Source organism: Crinia signifera, chromosome 4, assembly GCF_055691185.1.
Source record: "Crinia signifera chromosome 4, ASM5569118v1, whole genome shotgun sequence".
In the NCBI taxonomy this organism is placed as follows: Eukaryota; Metazoa; Chordata; class Amphibia; order Anura; family Myobatrachidae; genus Crinia; species Crinia signifera.
In genome coordinates this window covers 312,934,672-312,953,486 of record NC_139220.1, presented here as the reverse complement: position 1 = coordinate 312,953,486, position 18,815 = coordinate 312,934,672, and the positions used below count along the sequence as shown (strand labels likewise).

General features: G+C 46.4%; 4 non-coding genes across 4 annotated transcripts; 1 reads left to right on the top strand and 3 right to left on the bottom strand.

The window, feature by feature from the left end:
* Positions 1–7,956: 7,956 nt before the first annotated feature.
* On the bottom strand, positions 7,957–8,038 carry TRNAL-AAG (transfer RNA leucine (anticodon AAG)). The gene has a single exon. It is a non-coding gene; the product is annotated as a tRNA-Leu (tRNA).
* A 4,715-nt stretch (positions 8,039–12,753) lies between these two features.
* Positions 12,754–12,825, top strand: TRNAP-AGG (transfer RNA proline (anticodon AGG)). Its single transcript has one exon. It is a non-coding gene; the product is annotated as a tRNA-Pro (tRNA).
* A 310-nt stretch (positions 12,826–13,135) lies between these two features.
* Positions 13,136–13,217, bottom strand: TRNAL-AAG (transfer RNA leucine (anticodon AAG)). Its single transcript has one exon. It is a non-coding gene; the product is annotated as a tRNA-Leu (tRNA).
* Positions 13,218–17,053: 3,836 nt separating this feature from the next.
* TRNAL-AAG (transfer RNA leucine (anticodon AAG)) lies at positions 17,054–17,135 on the bottom strand. Its single transcript has one exon. It is a non-coding gene; the product is annotated as a tRNA-Leu (tRNA).
* Between the last annotated feature and the right edge of the window lie 1,680 nt (positions 17,136–18,815).

Genomic DNA, 18,815 nt, shown 5'->3' with positions numbered 1-18,815 from the left:
AAACGGGACAAATATGCCAGATCTCATTGTGGATTTCACGCCGAAGGAAATAATACTGAGGCTTAGCTAAATCAAAGCAAATAAATCACCGGGGCCAGATGGGATTCATCCGAGGGTACTAATGGAATTAAGGGATGAACTAGCTACCCCCTACATTATATCTTTAGCAAGTCACTATCGTCAGGTATAGTACCAAAAGATTGGAGAATAGCAGAGGTAGTGCCAATATTCAAAAAGGAAAAAAGGAAGATCCCGCTAATTACAGACCCGTTAGTTTAATTGTGCTTTATGTACATTGTGCTACAGGGGTGCTGGACGGGATCCCGACAGGCATTTACCCGACGTCGGGATCCAGACTGTCAAAACACTGTCAGCCGGGTTCCCACCGGCTATTTTCCCTTGTGGGGGTCCACGACCCCCATAGAGGGAGAATAGAATAGGTGGCTCGCACAGTGAGCCACCGTGCCCGCAGCGTGGCGAGCACAGCGTGGCGAGCCCGCAAGGGGCTTAGTTGCGCTCACCATGCTGTCTGGGTTTGGCCAGTCAGGATCCCAACGTAGGGCTAATGACTGTCGGGATCCCGAGTGTCGGACCCCTTTACCACAACTGTGCTACAGTGCACACCTCCCAACATGACCCTCTCCAGGAGGGACAAAATGTTCCATTTCTGGACTTTCTTCTTAATTATTGATTGCCATCACCTGTTTTAAACAGCTTAATTGAGAAGAAAGGTGTTTCAACAGAGGTGCTGGTAATCATAAATTAAGAGTGAAGTCCAGAAACAGAGCAATGTGTCCCTCCTGGAGAGGGTCATGTTGGGAGGTATGCTACAGTGCCAGCTGGGCAGCCTACTGCCAAAGTCTTCACATGCCCATAGCATTAGATCCTACATGCTACGTGCCCTGGCGAGTCCCCAAGCACCCATACATGTGTGTTTGGCAGCATTACAAGGGGAGCTACATGTGTATTAGCCTAGGACACCTGGAACCTTTAATCAGGCCCTGACCCCCAGCCTTACACCTGGAACCTTTAATCAGGCCCTGACCCCCAGCCTAAGGCCGGTTTCACACACTCCGGCTCCTGCCGGACGGTGAAATCCTGCACGGCCAGGGAGCCGTTCCGCACACATTAGTTGTGAATGGACACTATTGTGTCCATTCACACGGGACGGCCACGACCCGGCCGCACGGTTGCAGCCAGATCCCGCCACTGGAAGGGACGGCTGCCGGGCTGTGGCCATCCCTTCCATGATAAACTAGTGTGTGCGGCACGGCTCCCTGGCCGTGCGGGATTTCACCGTCCGGCAGGAGCCGGAGTGTGTGAAACCAGCCTAATACCGGCAGATGAGCGTCAGTCACCAGAAATGATGCGGGAGCGCACATCAGCACTCACTGCTACCCTGTACACATTGGGCGGCTTTTGAGCTGAAAGCAGCTGAAATTACAAAACTGAGCTGCTTTCAGCTCAAAGTCGCCCAGTGTGTATGGGTCTTAATGAAACAGCAGAAAATAAATCACTATACGCAGGGCTATTTTTCAGCAGGCTCCAGCAGGAACTGAGGTCCTTATTCTAGTTCACTCTTTCTGACAAAATATTTCTTAAGGTGCGTACACACGGGGGCGATAGGTGCTGAAATCGCTGGAAATATGGTCGCTGGCGACCATATTGCCAGTGATTGGGAGTGTGCCCCGGCGATAAATGCGCTCTCCCGTTTTCAGCCCCTTTCTAATCGCTGGTCGCAGGAGCTTGCTCCTGCGACCAGCTAATTACCTCTGCGGCACCGCCAGCAGAGGTTCCTTTTCATCAGCGACCATCTCTGGTCGCTGATGCAAAGGAGACACTGGGCAATATATTGCTCAGCAATATATTGCTGAGCAATATATCTCCCCCCGTGTGTACGGGGCTCTAGATAGACAAAACCATGTGCACTGCAGGTGAGGCAGGTGTTACTTGTGCAGAGATAATTAGATTTGGGTGGGGTTTTACACCTGCCTCACCAGCAGTGCACATGGTTTTGTCCATCTAAGAAATATTTTGTCAGAAAGAGTGAACTAGAATAAGGGCCTCAGTTCCTGCTGGAGCCTACTGAAAAATAGCCCTGACTATACGTGGCTCTCATAGTTTCCTAAATGGAAATATCCATATATTGCTCTAATACCTTTGACAAGTCATATGAGTAGATGTCACCTGACAGACCATGCACAGCTGGCTCGTTGGTCTAGGGGTATGATTCTCGCTTTGGGTGCGAGAGGTCCCGGGTTCAAATCCCGGACGAGCCCTGTTTTTTTTCCATTTCAATTCTGTTACAAAAACATCTTGCTATTCTGCTTCACGGTATCTGGTTGACTCACAGACAATGAGCCTGATTCAGACCTGATCTCTGGGCTACAGCCCAGCGATCAGTTAGCCACTGCCCCCAGAGTGAAATCCCTCCCATGTGCACAGCTGCTATGTTTTTGCTGATGGTGGTTACATATTACATAGTATACAAGGGTTGACACAAAAATAACATGTCGACAATTGCCATGCTGACCTTTTGACCCTGTCAACCTTAACCTGTCAATCTTTTCCACCTAATGCATTTAGTGTCGACCGAAATACTGTAGGTCTTCTATACCATACCCAATTATATCACAATGCTATCAGCAATACAGCCCCTTACCTTTGGGCCTGATTCAGATTTATACCCCATGGTGGGGAAACTGCACGTATCCAGAATGGTTTTGGTGTGATCACTCACAGTTCCCCAATACCCACAGCATGATTGACATGTCCTGGTGACTGGGTCGGGGTGGCGCGGTGACCAGGTATGCACAGCAGTAGCAGGGTTGGGTGTGAAGTGGCATAGGTTGGGGCATGATCATATGATTGTGGCCCCACACTAAATAATGCTGAGATTACCAGCATTTTAAGGTAGTGTCTAGATCCCCTTCAGTTTTGACAATTTTCCCATCATGCCCTGGGTCCACGTATACCGGGAGGGGGAATATAAATCTGTGGCAAGCGTAGCGAGCCACCGTGCCTGAAGTGTGCAAGCGTAGCGAGCCTGCGAGGGTATAATGCAGCTAAAATAAAACAAAATAACCTACACCTACGTGAATTACAGATAAAATAAAAAACTTTGTGAGGGCATCTAACAACTTCCGCCCTCACTGAACGTCACATCCTGTAATCAAAACTGAAGGGGATCTAGTCTCTACCAGCATTTTAATGTGGGGGGGCGTCGCTATGATGAGACAATTCAGCACAAATCACGTCATTGGCTGCCCGGGAAGTGGGTGGTGCGCACCAGAATTGTGCAGCTCTGGGAGACTTGAATGAGGTTTGGGCTAGGCATTCTGGGAGAGCAGGTAAGTAAGTGCAGCCATAGGCTGGTCCATGATGATGCACATGATGTCATCCTGCCCCTTTGCGAATGAGGGGCCTAATTCAGCATTGATCGATAATCTAAGAAGTTGCAGCTGACTGCGAGCAGAAAGCTGACGCTTAGACAGAAGAACACATCTCCAGGCCACAACCATAAGGTCACAGAACAAGCAGCAATAGAATGACCCGGCAGTGGAAGCACACCAACTCCGACGCGTTTCACTGGGCTAAACACCAGCTTTGTCAAGGCAATTACCTGGGACTACCAAATTTAATTGCTGTGAGGTTGAAGTTGGCTACAGCCACTCCCTCAAAACTGCTCCAACAAGACATTGTGAGGTTGCAGGTGGGCTACATTCATCGAACAGCCACTCCCTCGGTCACTTCCAGGACAATACAGCCATATAGACGCCAACCAAGACTGGGTCTACAATCACTGTGGACAGGTTATATATTGGTTCACTTTTTAACTTAAAAGGAACAGGAAACCACTGCTGCTAATTCATTATCAATATTCTAGGTGTTATTGTTATTATGTATTATTAAAATTATTTTAATTTAAATTGATTTACCCGTGCTATCATTTAAGCGCTGCTTCATTTCTCTCTTTTTTTGTATTTTCAGGGGATTGGCCATCCCGCATATAGCAGCTGCTTTTAAGAAAGCCACTGGTGATTTTAGCGCTCTAGGTTTCTTCAACCCAGTGTTGAAGTTTTCCTTTTTTCTCTAATGCTGTGTACACACGGGGGCGATATGGGCTATAATCGCTGGGAATATGGTCGCAGGCGACCATATTGCCAGTGATGGAAGTGTGCCCCAGCGATAAATCGCCGGGTGCGCGCTCCCGTTTTCTGCCCCATTGTAATCGCTGGTCGCAGGAGCTTGCTCCTGCGACCAGCTAATTACCTCTGCGGCTCCCCCAGCAGAGGTTCCTTTTCATCAGCGACCATCTCTGGTCGCTGATGAAAAGGAGACACTGAGCAATATATCTCCCCCCGTGTGTATGCATCTTTAGTCTTCCACTAACTGCACAAAATAAATTAATATACGTTGATCTCACTGTTTCCTAGAACAATCCATACACATACCATTGAGAAGCTGTGTGAGTAGATGTCACATAACAGACACTGAACAGCTGGCTCGTTGGTCTAGGGGTATGATTCTCGCTTTGGGTGCGAGAGGTCCCGGGTTCAAATCCCGGACGAGCCCTGTTTTTTTTTCCTTCCTTGTTGTGTTACATAAACATCTTGCTATTTGCTTCTCAAATACTGTATAGCTGAGTAGTGACAGCTCACCAGTGTAATTCTGCCTTAATCATACTTGCCTACTTTTGAATAAGCATGTCAGGGAGATGGTGACAGCGACACCTAGAGGTGCAGACGTGTATTGCTACATCTGACAGTCTCATAAAATGACTTGCTGTACATCCAACTGTAGATGAGCCACAAACAGTCAGTAAGATTTACTGTACTTGTTGAAGAAAAGACACTGCTCTCATCTTGACAGTGATGAAATGTTCATGTTAAAATATTGACATATTGTCCCAAGTTTCCCATGTCTTACTGCATGTATATCTGCTTAGTTTCTAACCTTTTGTTCCAGTTTTCTGAGTTCCTCGCTGCTTTGCTTTGAAGCCCATGCTGCTGTGCTTTCTGTTTGAGACTCTGTGCTGCTGCATCACTTTCCCAGGGTGCTTGTAGACCTGGGGGAACTCCAGATTGCTGCACCAATCACAGACTATTGTGTTCTTGTCTGCATACTGGACACCACCATGTTGGAGACCATCAGGTAACTTGCAATAGCCAATGCCTGGCCAGAGAGTATTCCTGAACCAATAATGGCACAATGGTGCCTATAAAGACTGTCCAGCCCAGAGTTGAGGTGCCAGTGAAAAACCCACTTCTACCAGAGGTTACATGTCACCGTGCTACCTGCTGTGATCTGTCGAGGAGTCTTGGTGCTCTGTTGGGAACCGTTATCTCCTTGTGATATTTCCTGGTTATTCCTAGAGCTCACCTTGCCTATGCTACAGGACTCTGCTGCCACACTAGCCAAACTTCATCAGTAGGAGTATCCTTTTAGCCTGCACCTGCTCTACAGCTTCACAGCTGTAAGTACGGGAGTCTGGGGGAGCGGTAACAGCCCTGATTGGTCTTTTTATACACTGGATACTGTATGGAATTAATATTTAACAGTACAGATGGTCTATAGTATGGGCTGTTTCAAAGCATTAAAGTGGTTAGAAATGTTTAAACACATAATAAATAAATACACAAACATAATAGAACCAGTCCTGCACTTTCTAAGTTCACGATCTCCCACTTCATGGCAAGGCTCCTGTCTCTTCCTCCTGGCAGCTGCTCTCTGGTCCAGTGCAATGTTTGAGGGCTCAGATCCACATATACAGAAGCTGGTACACTGGGCATGTGCAGCAGATCTGCTCTGTCCCTTACACTGCATGATATAGTGGCAGCTCTATTGATCATATTATATACCAGTGCTATTGTCATAATTGAAGACATTTGGCAAGAGGAGGGTGGTTTCCGGGCAACCAGAAACCCCCTGTGCATTTGCCTATGGCACCTGCTATACGACTTCATAGCATCCTGTTACCCTGCACCTGCTATATGGCTTTACAGTATCCTGTTACCCTGCACCTGCCACAGATAAGTGTTTCTAGTATGACTGGAGTTGCTCAGGTGTATTGGACTGGCTCTATTCTGCAGATCAGATGATTCCTATTTTCAAGTGTATCCTGAATGACTGGAGCTGTATAATTATCCTGTGCATTTGCACTATTCTCAAGTTTATTTATTAGCAGTTTACAATAGGAGAGAGTGATACAACAAACTTGGTATTTGCATGCAGTCAAAGGTAGGAGGGCCCTGCTCGCAAGCTTACAATCTATAGGGAAATAGGCATTGATACACAAGGATATTCTTTATTGCATTAATTCCACCAGAATGCAAAGGTTCCTGGTGTGCTGTATGATACGGTGACCCAGCAGTTTGTCCAGGGGTCAGGAGGATGGAAAATGGGCAAAGAGAGAGAGAGTGTGTGTACATAAAATAATTTTGTATTGAGTACGGTAGAATACAGGTAACCAATGAAGTGACTGACAGAGCAGCTTTGCAGATGATGAATGTCTGGCTAGGAAGATTAGCCTCGCAGCTGCATTCATGATGGACGGTAGTGGTGAGAGTCTGTATTGGGGAAGGCCAATAAGGAGACCATTGCAATAATCAATGCGTGAGATGATGAGAGCATGGATTAGAGTATTAGCAGTGTCTTGTGTAAGGTAAGGGCGAATTTGGAATATGTTTTTTTAGGTGCATGTGGCATGAATTCGAGACAGATTGAATGTGGGGAACATTCAGTTGATTCCCATGTCTAGTGGATCCCTATACTGGAACTGTTCTACTGTATACTTAGCATAGGCGTGCGCAGCACATTTTATTAGGGGGTGCACCGTCAAAGGGGTGTACCTAGCACCACATATTGGGCATGTATAATACCGACCATTGGGTGTGTCTAACAGGGCCAATCAGGCGTGTCTACCATCATCTATTGGTACTCGCTACAATATAAAATGGCTCTCAGTATAATAATACATACAAATAAAGTAAAAAACATATATGGATGATATGTAGTGATTTGACAATGGTCTGTTACAAGTAACAATGCAAAATACACATAATTGATTGATGGGCGCTTCTTTCAATGGAATACAGTTCTAAAAAGCAAAAGTCTTTGGTAAAAGGTATTGTTGGTAGGGAGTTGTTCATAAGGGTGGGCACAGCATTAGGGGGTGCCGGTGCACCCATAAGACTCAATGTGCGCACACCTATGATACTTAGGTATATACTGTATTCCCTAAGTCTCATCCAAGTATTTCCTGATTGACCTGAATATGGTGGCTCAGTCGACACTATGAACGTTGACATACATTAGGTTGGACACTAAAGTTTGACAGATCTTAGATCGACACATGAAATAGGTCAGAAGATCGGCACAAGCACTGAATCGACAATATGAAGGTGGACATTAAAAAGGTCGACATGTTTTTTTTTTTTTTTTAAACATGCAGTATTTCATACCCTATCATCCACTAGGGCATGGCGGGAGAGTAGTATAGTGTGCTGAGTGCTGGAAGCATGGCGAGCACAGCGGTACTCTGATTCAGTGTCCATGTCGACTTACCTTGACATTTGGTACAAAAAAATGTGAAAAACTCATGTCAACATTTTGAATGTCGGCCTATTTCATGTGTCGACATTTAGCTGCCTCTCCGAGAACATTAACTCAGACCAAAAAAAAACACCTTATATTAAGGAAAGTGAGGGGCTCTCAGGAATGTACTTATTGCACGTGGTACTCTGAATACCACGTATACACGTGGTATTAGGACTTTCCTTGGGCAGTGTTCAATGTGTCCTTCACCATCAAAGCTGAACATGGAGGTAAGATAAAAATGCCCTGTGAAATGCAGGGGAATACGATGCAGGAATGTGCTGAATGTCTTTCCATGTGATACAGGGTAGGACAGGTTTCACAACATTGTCAAAGTTGAAAACCATAAAAAAAAACCTCTGGCAGCGGTGGGATTTGAACCCACGCCTCCGAAGAGACTGGAGCCTTAATCCAGCGCCTTAGACCGCTCGGCCACGCTACCTGATGAGAAAGATGCACATAAGCTTGAAAAATAAAGGGGCCCCTTGTATCCCCCCCCTTTTTTTGGGTTGTCTATGTCGACATAGGTTGACATGTACACTGTATAAGTGTACCGTGCACCCTCGCATGCCTTGCCATGTAATCTAACTCTATACCCACTTGGATGTCGAATTAAGAAAAAGGCGGTTTCAAAGACAAAATCGACTTTTTGACCAGTCGACAATTTAAATGTTGGCATTTTGACCATGTCTGCATAATGAATGTTATCATTTTAAATGTGTCGGTATTTTGACTGTCTGGCAAAGGTGGTAGGTCACGATTTCATATACCATCAAAGAACATGATTCAGGTAATCACGATTCTTAAGCTGGGTACACATGAAGCTATTTTTTCCAATGATATGCACAATAACGATATTAACAATGACTAACGTGTACGTACAAATGTTTTAAAGACTACGATATCATTCATGGACAATATCGTCAAATATGTACCCAGCTTGAGTTCCTGCAATGCCCAGAGTGACTGATCTATTTTACTCCTCCTCTCTCTCCAGTACTCCCTTCCTCTTTTTCATCTCTTTTCTATCCCCATCTTACTCTATCTCTCTTTTCCCTCTCATCTGCCTTTCTCTTTTATCACTATTTTATTTTAATTTTATATATATATATATATATATATATATATATATATATATATATATAAATTACCGTATATACTCGAGTATAAGCCGACCCGAATATAAGCCGAGGCCCCTAATTTTGCCCCAAAAATCTGGGAAAACTTATTGACTCGAGTATAAGCCGGGGGTAGGAAACACAGCGGTTACTGGTCTGACACACACACACACACATACGGTATTACCGGTAGTATACATACAAACAGCGAAGAACTCACAATGTATACAAACAATACTGACAAAAACACACAAATGGTATACACACAGTTGACACAGACATACACACACTTGCACAGTATACATACACATGCACAGTATACACACATGCACAGTATACATACACACACATGCACAGTATACATACACACACAGACATGCACAGTATACATACACGCACAAACATGCACAGTATACATTACATACACACACATACACACACACAGACATGCACAGTACACATAAAGGTAATTTATTACAGCATATATGGTACCCAGAGCCCCCTCACTGCCCCCCCCCCCCCCCCCCACACACACACACACCGGAATGTATTTATCATTTAATGTTGGTACGGTACCTTTATTCACAGAGTACCGGTACTTTAGACGCAGGACGGAGCAGAGGGAGCAGAGCACCAGGCAGGAAGTGTCAACCTCTGACACTCCTGCGTGTGTCCGGCCCCTGCTCTGTCCTGCTGCAGCGCGGCGCCGGCGGGAGAACGGGCGGGTAAGGTAGGGTAAGGCTGAGTGGTTAGAGCGGGCGCATAAGGCAGGGGAGCCGGCGGCAGCAGTGCACAGCTCCGGCGCTTTGTGATATGTCTGCGCCCGGAGCTAGTGTTCTGCCGGCTCCGCCGATTTTCCACTTGACTCGAGTATAAGCCGAGGAGGGGGTTTTCTGCCCCAAAAAATGGGCAGAAAAACTCGGCTTATACTCGAGTATATACGGTATCTTTAGAAATGCCTTTTGTCTTTTCATCTTCAATATTGTGCATTTTTTGGACATACTCACTTTTTCTTTGTGCGTGCGGCCTGTGCATCACTGTGTACCTTTTTGTTCTTTCCTTTATACTGTTATTACTTTTTCATTGTGGACAGTTATGTCGTAATTAGGTAATTTTCAGGATTGGCTGCATTGCAGGTGATATGTGGTAAGTATAGGAAGTAACAGGAGTGTTTGGTGACTGTAGACTGTAGTCTTATGCCAGAGCACTCTGGAAGTGACATCATTGGCACTGGTGGGAGGGGTCAAAATTCATACCAACTGTCATTGAATGACATCATGATATCATTTTTATCACTATACTATTGTATTCTTGTGCGTTGTTATTTTGTGAGGATTTGTGGAAACACCACAAGACCATACTTAGCTACTCTCCCAAAAATCAGGTGGCCCGCCGAAAGAGTGAGGAAGTCTCCCGAAAACCAGCTGCACCCTACGATCTGGCCGTCCATATAGCAATTGAAGTGGGCATTCTGGGTGTCCGATTAAAGGGACTTGCACTGAATTGCATCATTGTATCCAGGTTCTTGCTTTATAATGTTGGTAATTTCAGCATTGTGTAGTCGGAGTGTGGCCATGATAAGTAATTGTGGCCACCTTTATAGTACCGCACACCACCATCTGTGATACATCCCACCTGTCGCACTCTCCACACTATGGAGGTCTGTCTGCTCTATTCTGGCGAGGAAAGCCAGGAAGTATAGGGGACGATTTATACCTCCAATACCGTGTCCTGACAATGAGTATGGTGCTTAAGAACGACCAATCACCCGTTACCAGGAATGCTCAATATTTATCACTGATAATTAACCCGTACTTGCCTATCCTCCCGCAATTGCCGTGAGGCTTCCAAAAATTGGGTGGCCCTCCTGCTCCCCAGAGAAGGTCACCCCATCTCCTGCACTCTCCCTGGAGCCTCCGCTTCCCCCTTCATGCTGAGACAAATGCCGTCATTCTTGGCACTTCGGAGAGGTGGTGAAATGCTGCAAATTGAGTCATTTTGCATTTTATCTCTGCCCCATCCCTGAAGACCCAAGAATCTCAGTGTTTGCATAGCATGGGGGTGGGGCTTGGTGACCTCAACTTGTCCCCACATGCTGACTCTGGGTCTCATCTCCGGGTTTCTCCCAGAGTGGCTATATCAAAAGTAGGCAGGTATGGGTTAAGCACCTGCAAATGAACCACCGATGGTTTCAATCGTTGATGGTCACTGCTGCTTTACTATTCACAGGACTGTGTTCCAACTTCCAATCAGTGCTGTGTGTGATCTTCCCAGGAGCGTTTGTACGGAGAGCTAGGCTCCGTGTCCTGACACCTTGTAGACAACAAAACAACATTGGGTGGTTCTGTATCATCGATGGTAAAAGTATTCAATATCAGAAATAAGCAATCAATGACTGAAACATCATTGGTCATCTCTAGATTTAGCCCACCCACTATGCAGATGAGGGGAGGGCCTGTAATCCAAGCTATAGATAAGCAAACAGGAGGCTTGCATCGTCAGACAGACGCACGTTATAATCACCGGGACACAGGATAAACCAGTCTTACTGCCTGCAGCAGCTGCCATATGCAAATTACTGAGAGGGGGAGGGAGGAGAGGAATATACCCCCAGTCACAAGTACCATCCAAACTGATCCATCTGTGACAGTATACAGTATAACAAGGAGCAATCATAAACGAATGAGAGACTGCTGAGAAGCAATGATTCTTCAATGAGCTCACTGCTTCTTCCTGTGCTACAGCTGGTGCTAACAGAGCCTCAGAGCACGGAACACTCCTATTACTAGATGTCACATGGTTATAAGCAATCAGCTGGCTCGTTGGTCTAGGGGTATGATTCTCGCTTTGGGTGCGAGAGGTCCCGGGTTCAAATCCCGGACGAGCCCAATTTTTATTTCTGCAAATTCTGTTACACAAACAATTACGTGACCGGTTGGAGAAAAGCCAGATCAACGTTGTGACTACACATTAACAGATCACTGGAGATCCATAGTCCTTTCTCTAGGCGGGTATTAGTCCTCTGACAACATATGCTATGTTTAGGAGGCTAGTTTTGGGATACATTTTTGGGACCAATGACTGACAAGTGCCGTTTGTTTCTGCTGCCTAATCGATGTCACTGGTTCTGATATCACACTTTGCTGCATCCCAATGCAAAGGGACAGATTTAGTCAATGACATCATTTGAGTTGTTAAGCATAAGCAGTGACATCAATAGTGTCGCCTGCCAAAGGGTGACATCACAGTGCCGGTTCCTGCTCCGTGACAGGACCGGGGACATACTTGCCTACCTGACCCTCTCCATGCGGGAGAAAATGCTCTGTTCCTGGACTTCCCGATAATGTAGGATTGCCATCACCTGTGGGGAGCTAGGTAAAGGTGTTTCACCACAGGTGATGGCAATCATACATTACCAGGGAAGCCCAGGAACAGAGCATTTTCTCCCGCATGGAGAGGGTCAGGTAGGCAAGTATGACTGGGGAACGGCACTGTAACATTACATGCAGAACCTGGCTCCGGTCACTGTGTGCAGCCCACATCTCCCAGACCCCTAAATCTATCAATGGTCATCTATCACATAGTTTGTTACTATTGATGGCTGGTTGCAGTATCATCATCTATGGCAACCATCGATGGTGACTGTACTGATGGCCATCCCTACTAAGTCCCAGCATGCATTGCCATAGTTTTGCTATTATGAAATGCTAGAATAGTGGCAAAGCATGCTGGGATGTGTACTTTCCCAACATCTGGAGAGCCACAGTTTGGCCAGGTCTAATCTATGAGATGAGGATAATAATGTGACCCTCCATGATGCCCAGTTCTTCTAATGTCTACTTCATGGTTTCATTTTTTAAATTGAATATAATGCTAAGAGCAATGCCTAATAGGGTATATTTATGTGTGTGTTATAATACCTAATTCGTGCAATTTTCACAACCTTTTATGCTATGTTTTGTTTTTATTTTTGTAGCACTGTTTTTGTTCTTTTTGCAGAATGATTTTCCCATTGATGTCTGTTGAGTAAGCTCATACTGGCTCGTTGGTCTAGGGGTATGATTCTCGCTTAGGGTGCGAGAGGTCCCGGGTTCAAATCCCGGACGAGCCCTATTTTTTCATTTATTTTTGTTTTTTATTTCTGTAGTTATAATATGGAGTACTGGAGTCATTATTTATCAATGTAGCACAGGCCGTCCTTTATATGCACTATGAGTGTACACAGAACCGGCACCAGTTATGGTTAACAACTAGCTCTGGAAAAAAAAAAAAAGATACTACTAAGTATGATTTATAACAAAGAGTATCTAGAATGATGGAAATAGGAATGTGTTAATGTGTGGGATGTACCTATTATTATATGGTTATATACAACACTTGATGGATGCACCCTCATCACATCTACAAGATAACAAAAGCTCTGGCAGCGGTGGGATTCGAACCCACGCCTCCAGAGAGACTGGAGCCTTAATCCAGCGCCTTAGACCGCTCGGCCACGCTACCTGATAACCAAACAGTTTAAATACTCAGAGTGTGGAATATATTGGATTATTTATCTTTCATAAAAGTCCTGGCATGAGATATGATGGTCGTCCATTAAAGGTCAAAAGGACAAAGGTCGACACATGAAATAGGTCAACATGAAGGTCGACACAAGCATCAGGTCGACAATGGGAAGGTAGTCAAAAGGTCGACATGAGGACTGCGGGGACTCAGGGACAGAGACGGCGTGGACGCAGTTTGTGCTGAGATTTTGCTGATGCAGGACAGAGACAGTGTGGACACAGGAACAGTGATGGCGGGGACGCAAGAACTGTGACATCAGTAACACAAGGACAGAGATGGCGGGGACGCAGGGACAGTGATGCACTATAGCAAGCTATTAACTGTGCAGGGGCCCAGCGGTTGTGTCTGGCGGGGGTCTAGTGGAGGGGCCCGTTGGGTGTCAAGCGGCGGGGATGAAAGCTGGACACACCCCTCCATGGGCGCCCGGCTAGGCTCTGGCGGCAGTGGTAAGGGGACAAGAGCTGCGTCCTGTAAGTGCAGCAGGACACCGCACAACACTTCCAGGTCGGTGGAAAGAAGTGCTGGTATGCCATACTGCCACATATCGGCCCAGTTGAACAACTGGTATAAAATATATAAAAGACGTCCTGTCTAATACAAGTCCTGTATTATAAAATACATTAACATTTAAATGTCACTGGGGTCATTTGTGAAAATATTTCCAATGTTGACAGAGCATTTGAGTAGATTGCTGTTCATAATGTAAATAGATGAAGAAGACGAATTGGGAATGCCCACACATATAAAAAAGATCTGCAGATAATACCAGATTATTAAGCATGTTTAAAAACCTGATTAAGCAATCGATTGGCGATTTTGATTGGGATTGCCAAAAGGGGGAGCCCACACATCTAAAATTAATTGTGGCAATCATCTCCATATCTGAAAATTGTCACAATTAATTGCTGATGTATGGGGCCCTTTATCTATCAGATCGCTCTTTCTACTTCTCTGACTCTACCTCCTCTTCACTACCTCTGTCAGTCAGTCGGAGTTCTGCAAGGCTCAGTCTTAGGTCCTCTGCTTTTCTCACTCTATACTTCCTCTCTTGGCAAACTATCACTTTTGGATTTCAGTATCACTTGTATGCCACCCGCCGCTGATGCTGGGGATCTCCTCCCTGGGTCACCCGCCGCCGCTGCTGCCGGAGCTCTCCTCCCCAGGCCACCCACCACTGCTGTCAGAGCTCTTCTCCCCGGGCCACCCCCCGGTACTGCCAGAGCTCTCCTCCCCGGGCCACCAGTCGCTGCTGCTGGGGCTCTCCTCCCTGGGTCACCCTCCACTGCTGCCAGAGCTCTCCTCCCCAGGCTAACTGCCGCTGCTGCCGGAGCTCTGTTCCCCGGGCCACCCACAGCTGCTGCCACGGCTTTCCTCCCCAGGCAACCCACCGCTGCTGCCGGTGCTCTCCTCTTCAGTGATACCCGCCACTGATGCCAAAGCTCTCCTCCCCATGCCACCCGCTGATGCTGCCAGTGCTCTCCTCCCCAGGCCACCAGCCATTGCTGCCGGAGCTCTCCTCCCAGGCAACACGCCGCTGCTGCTGGATCGCTCCTCCCCGTGCCACCCATCGCTGCTGCTGGAGCTTTTCTTCTGCATGGACCACCCGCTGCTGCTCCCAGGGGCCTGCTGTCGGAGCACTCCTGCTCCCCAGTGCCTCCCGCACAGCTGCTCCCCAAGGCTACCCACCCCTCATCAGTGCAAAACCAGTCACCTCTCACCCTGCCATCACCTCACCCCCTCACTCCATACCCCGTCACCTCACCCCCTCTTGACCCCCTTGCCCCTGTCTCCTCATGCCCTCACCTCTCCTGTGCGCTCTATCACCCCTCCCTCCTCTGCTAACTCTCCTCTTTTTCCCCTCTCCAGTGTTCGCATATAGTTGCTATACTGAGTATTTTACGATCTTTTGAGCACCAGGGACTCCTTTTTTATGTGGCAGTGTCCTCTGGGACGTACTCAACCCAGATCGGCGTGTATGTAATGTTAATTATGTGTACCAGCAGCTGAGGGATCTGTTCGTTATCCCTCAGTTGTGATGTGCCTACAGAGGATAGAGCGCGACTTACGGCTGCATCACATCAGTCGCGGCGGGGTGGACTGAAGCAGGCGAGAAGAATGTCGCATGGGGATGGAAAGTACTTTGCACCCCAGTGCCACCCCCCCCCCCCCCCACATACACACACACACCCTGCTGTTCCAGAATATAAGGGGAGAGAGGCGGAACCAACCCGCTGGCTATCCCCCACTGTCGGATACCGTAATGAAGAGTCGTGTGCCAGTGTCCGGTTCCACGATCCTCACACAGCGACCGCCAGTAGAGGAGATGTCCAGTATCAGGCATCGGGGGTGTCCAGGGTCCAGCAGTGAACACATTTTAAATGTCCGTCAAGAGTGGAGCAGGAACGTGCTATGCGCTGCACTCTCCGCATCTGGCAGCTTCAGCAGCAGTGAACTGAAGTTAATTTAGGTGGCACATTTGGGGGCATTATTTGTAAACGGCATTATTTTGGGCATTGTGAGGGGGACACTACTGGAGGCATCATAAAGCAGGAGTACTGGACATTACAGTGGCATGTTGTGTAATGGGCATAACAGTGTGTGGCATGTTGTGTAATGGGCATAGAGGGGGAGGCTTCTGTATGTGCCAAGATGGGGGGGGGGTTAGGCTTTATTCCGTTGGGACCCATAAAAGGTCAGGTAGGTCCCCAATTTTTGTAAGTGAGGGGTCCCAGAGACCCACAATTTTGGGGGGTTTTCGCTATCACTGGGATGTGGGTCATTGGTTCGACCCAATTTAGGTCAACATGCACTGTGTCGACCACCGAAATCCGACAGGCCTTAGGTCAACACCAGAAATAGGTCAACATAGGTAAGGTCGACAGAGTTAGAAGGTTGGACAAAAGCATTATGTTGACAATGGAAAGGTCGACAGTCAAAAAGTTTTTCACTTCTTTTGTCCCGAATGTCGACACAGTCGACATGGACACCCTTTAAGTGTACCGCGTACCCTCGCATAGCTCGCTGCTCTTGGCGCACTAATATATTCTCCGACCATGCGCGTAGGGGATGGTAGGGCATGAAGTACCGCCTGTCGGCTCCAGAAAAATTAGAAAAACTCATGTCGACTTTTTTAACTGTCACCCATATCATTTTCGACCTAATGCTTGTGTCAACCTCCTGACCCTGTCGACCTTAGCCATGTTGACTTATTTCAGGTGTCAACCTAAGGCCTGTTGAACTTCAGTGGTCAACCCATTGCATGTCGATCTTCATAGATCGACCCAATGACCGTATCCCATTATAACTGTACGTAACCAATTATTTCATAAACCTATGGAACTGAAGGTCTAGTCGTGGCCTACAGAAACTCCTCATACCCCTATAAGCTGGGGCTCACTGGTACTCAGTTGCCCCAGGTGTTGTACAGTAATATCAGATTGTATTGCCAAACTGCGGAATACAAAGAGTAGACTGAGGATCCTGTATCCTAAATCACACAGAGTGGATGCCAGGTGATAAATAAATAATAAATAGATGATAAAAACAGGTGTAATCCAAACTCAGCATGCAGCAAACGGAAGAGTAGAGGAGCACAAACCATGGTCAGGACAGGTAGCAGACAAGCAGAATGGGTAAACAGCCTGAGGTCGGGGCAAGTAAGAGACAAGACACAATGGTTAGGACAAGCGGCACTCAAGGATGATCAAAACTAAGCATGGTCCAAAATCATACAGCGACAAACACTTGGTGGATGCCCCACAAAAAAAAAATCATGGCAGCGGTGGGATTTGAACCCACGCCCCCGAAGAGACTGGAGCCTTAATCCAGCGCCTTAGACCGCTCGGCCACGCTACCTGTTAGCAACATTAATAAACTACTCAGAGTCTGGAATATATTTGATCATTTATCTTTAAAAAAAATCAAAGCTGGATCGCATAACGAAATAACAAAAAATGCAAAAACCAGGTGTATTTTGCATTTAATATTATTGCTATTTTAATCCTGTTGGTTTTGGAAAGCAGCCATTTAGTAATTATAGCACCAGTGTGCACTGGTGGGGGGGTATACTACTCATTTAAAACAACTTATAAAATACAAATTATATAGTTTACATGGTTTATAGTATAAAATAGTGGTCAAAGTGGACATTTTGAGATAGGGGTATGCAAAAGTGAAGGCTGTAGTTATGCACGCTCCGGAACAGCGGTTATGGCCATTTAAAAGGGGGCCTGTCCTTGAGTGTAGCAGACCCCTTATACTTCCCCCTTACACATTATGCCACATGGAATGAGCCAAAATTCACATTATGCCACACGGAAGAAAAGAAAATTCACATGGATCGAGACAAAATTCAGAGGAACTCATGTAATGCCATCCGAATTCGATGACCTTGTGGAATGCTTGACAAACTCAGGCTTTTTTTTAAAAGGGCAATCGCTTTTATCACAATTATGCCATGTAAGTGATTGCGCCTTTAAAAAAAATCAGACTTCGTCCCGCATCCCTGACAGCCGCCGAACTCAGCTGGCATTACATCTAGTGCTGTGTACACACGGGGGCGATGGGGGCTGAAATAGCTGGAAATATGGTCGCAGGCGACCATATTGCCAGTGATTGGGAGTGTGCCCCGGCGATAAATCGCCGGGTGCGCGCTCCCGTTTTCAGCCCCTTTCCAATCGCTGGTCGCAGGAGCTTGCTCCTGCGACCAGCTAATTACCTCTGCGGCACCGCCAGCAGAGGTTCCTTTTCATCAGCGACCATCTCTGGTCGCTGATGAAAAGGAGACACTGGGCAATATATTGCTCAGCAATATATTGCTAGCAATATATTGCTGAGCAATATATCTCCCCCCGTGTGTACGGGGCTTTAACTAGAGAATGCAATGAAGGTGTTCTTATTAAGTCACCTGGAGCTAATCCCAATAAATCTGTGGTTTTTATCTCCAAAGCTCAAGTTTGTGTTTCAGAAATCCTGAAAATAATGACTGAACTATCAAAATAAAAAATAACTGGCCCGTGAATGATTAGAGAAATTCTGGATAAAAATGACCTTTTGTAAGTACATAAGCAATGAAGTGGAAAATCACTGCAATTAGTCAATCAACTCAGTCATCAAAGCACTGATTTGTGATGATAAGCAAATGGCCTTCAGGGAGACTGAAATGTCATATCAGTCAGTGTAACAAGTGGAAAAGAGCTAAGATGGAGACAAAGCTGATAAACAGACATAGCAGGTTAAACTGTTGGAGCACCAACAGAGAAATGGCATTCCAACTTTCATTATGCAAAGCTTGGCAGGAGTGAGGGTCTTATTAAGTATTAGTGCCCCTTATACACAATAACCACAGTAGTGCCAATTACATATGTAATTGGCCACAGAAGTACCGCTTATACACATAATACCCACAGTACTGCCCCTTACACACACAATACCCACAGTAGCGCCCCTTACACACATCTGTTTCTGTCACTTCAGTAGCTTACCACTAGAGTACCTCCAGCAGCATCACGCTCTTCTGTGTCCCGTCAGACAGTG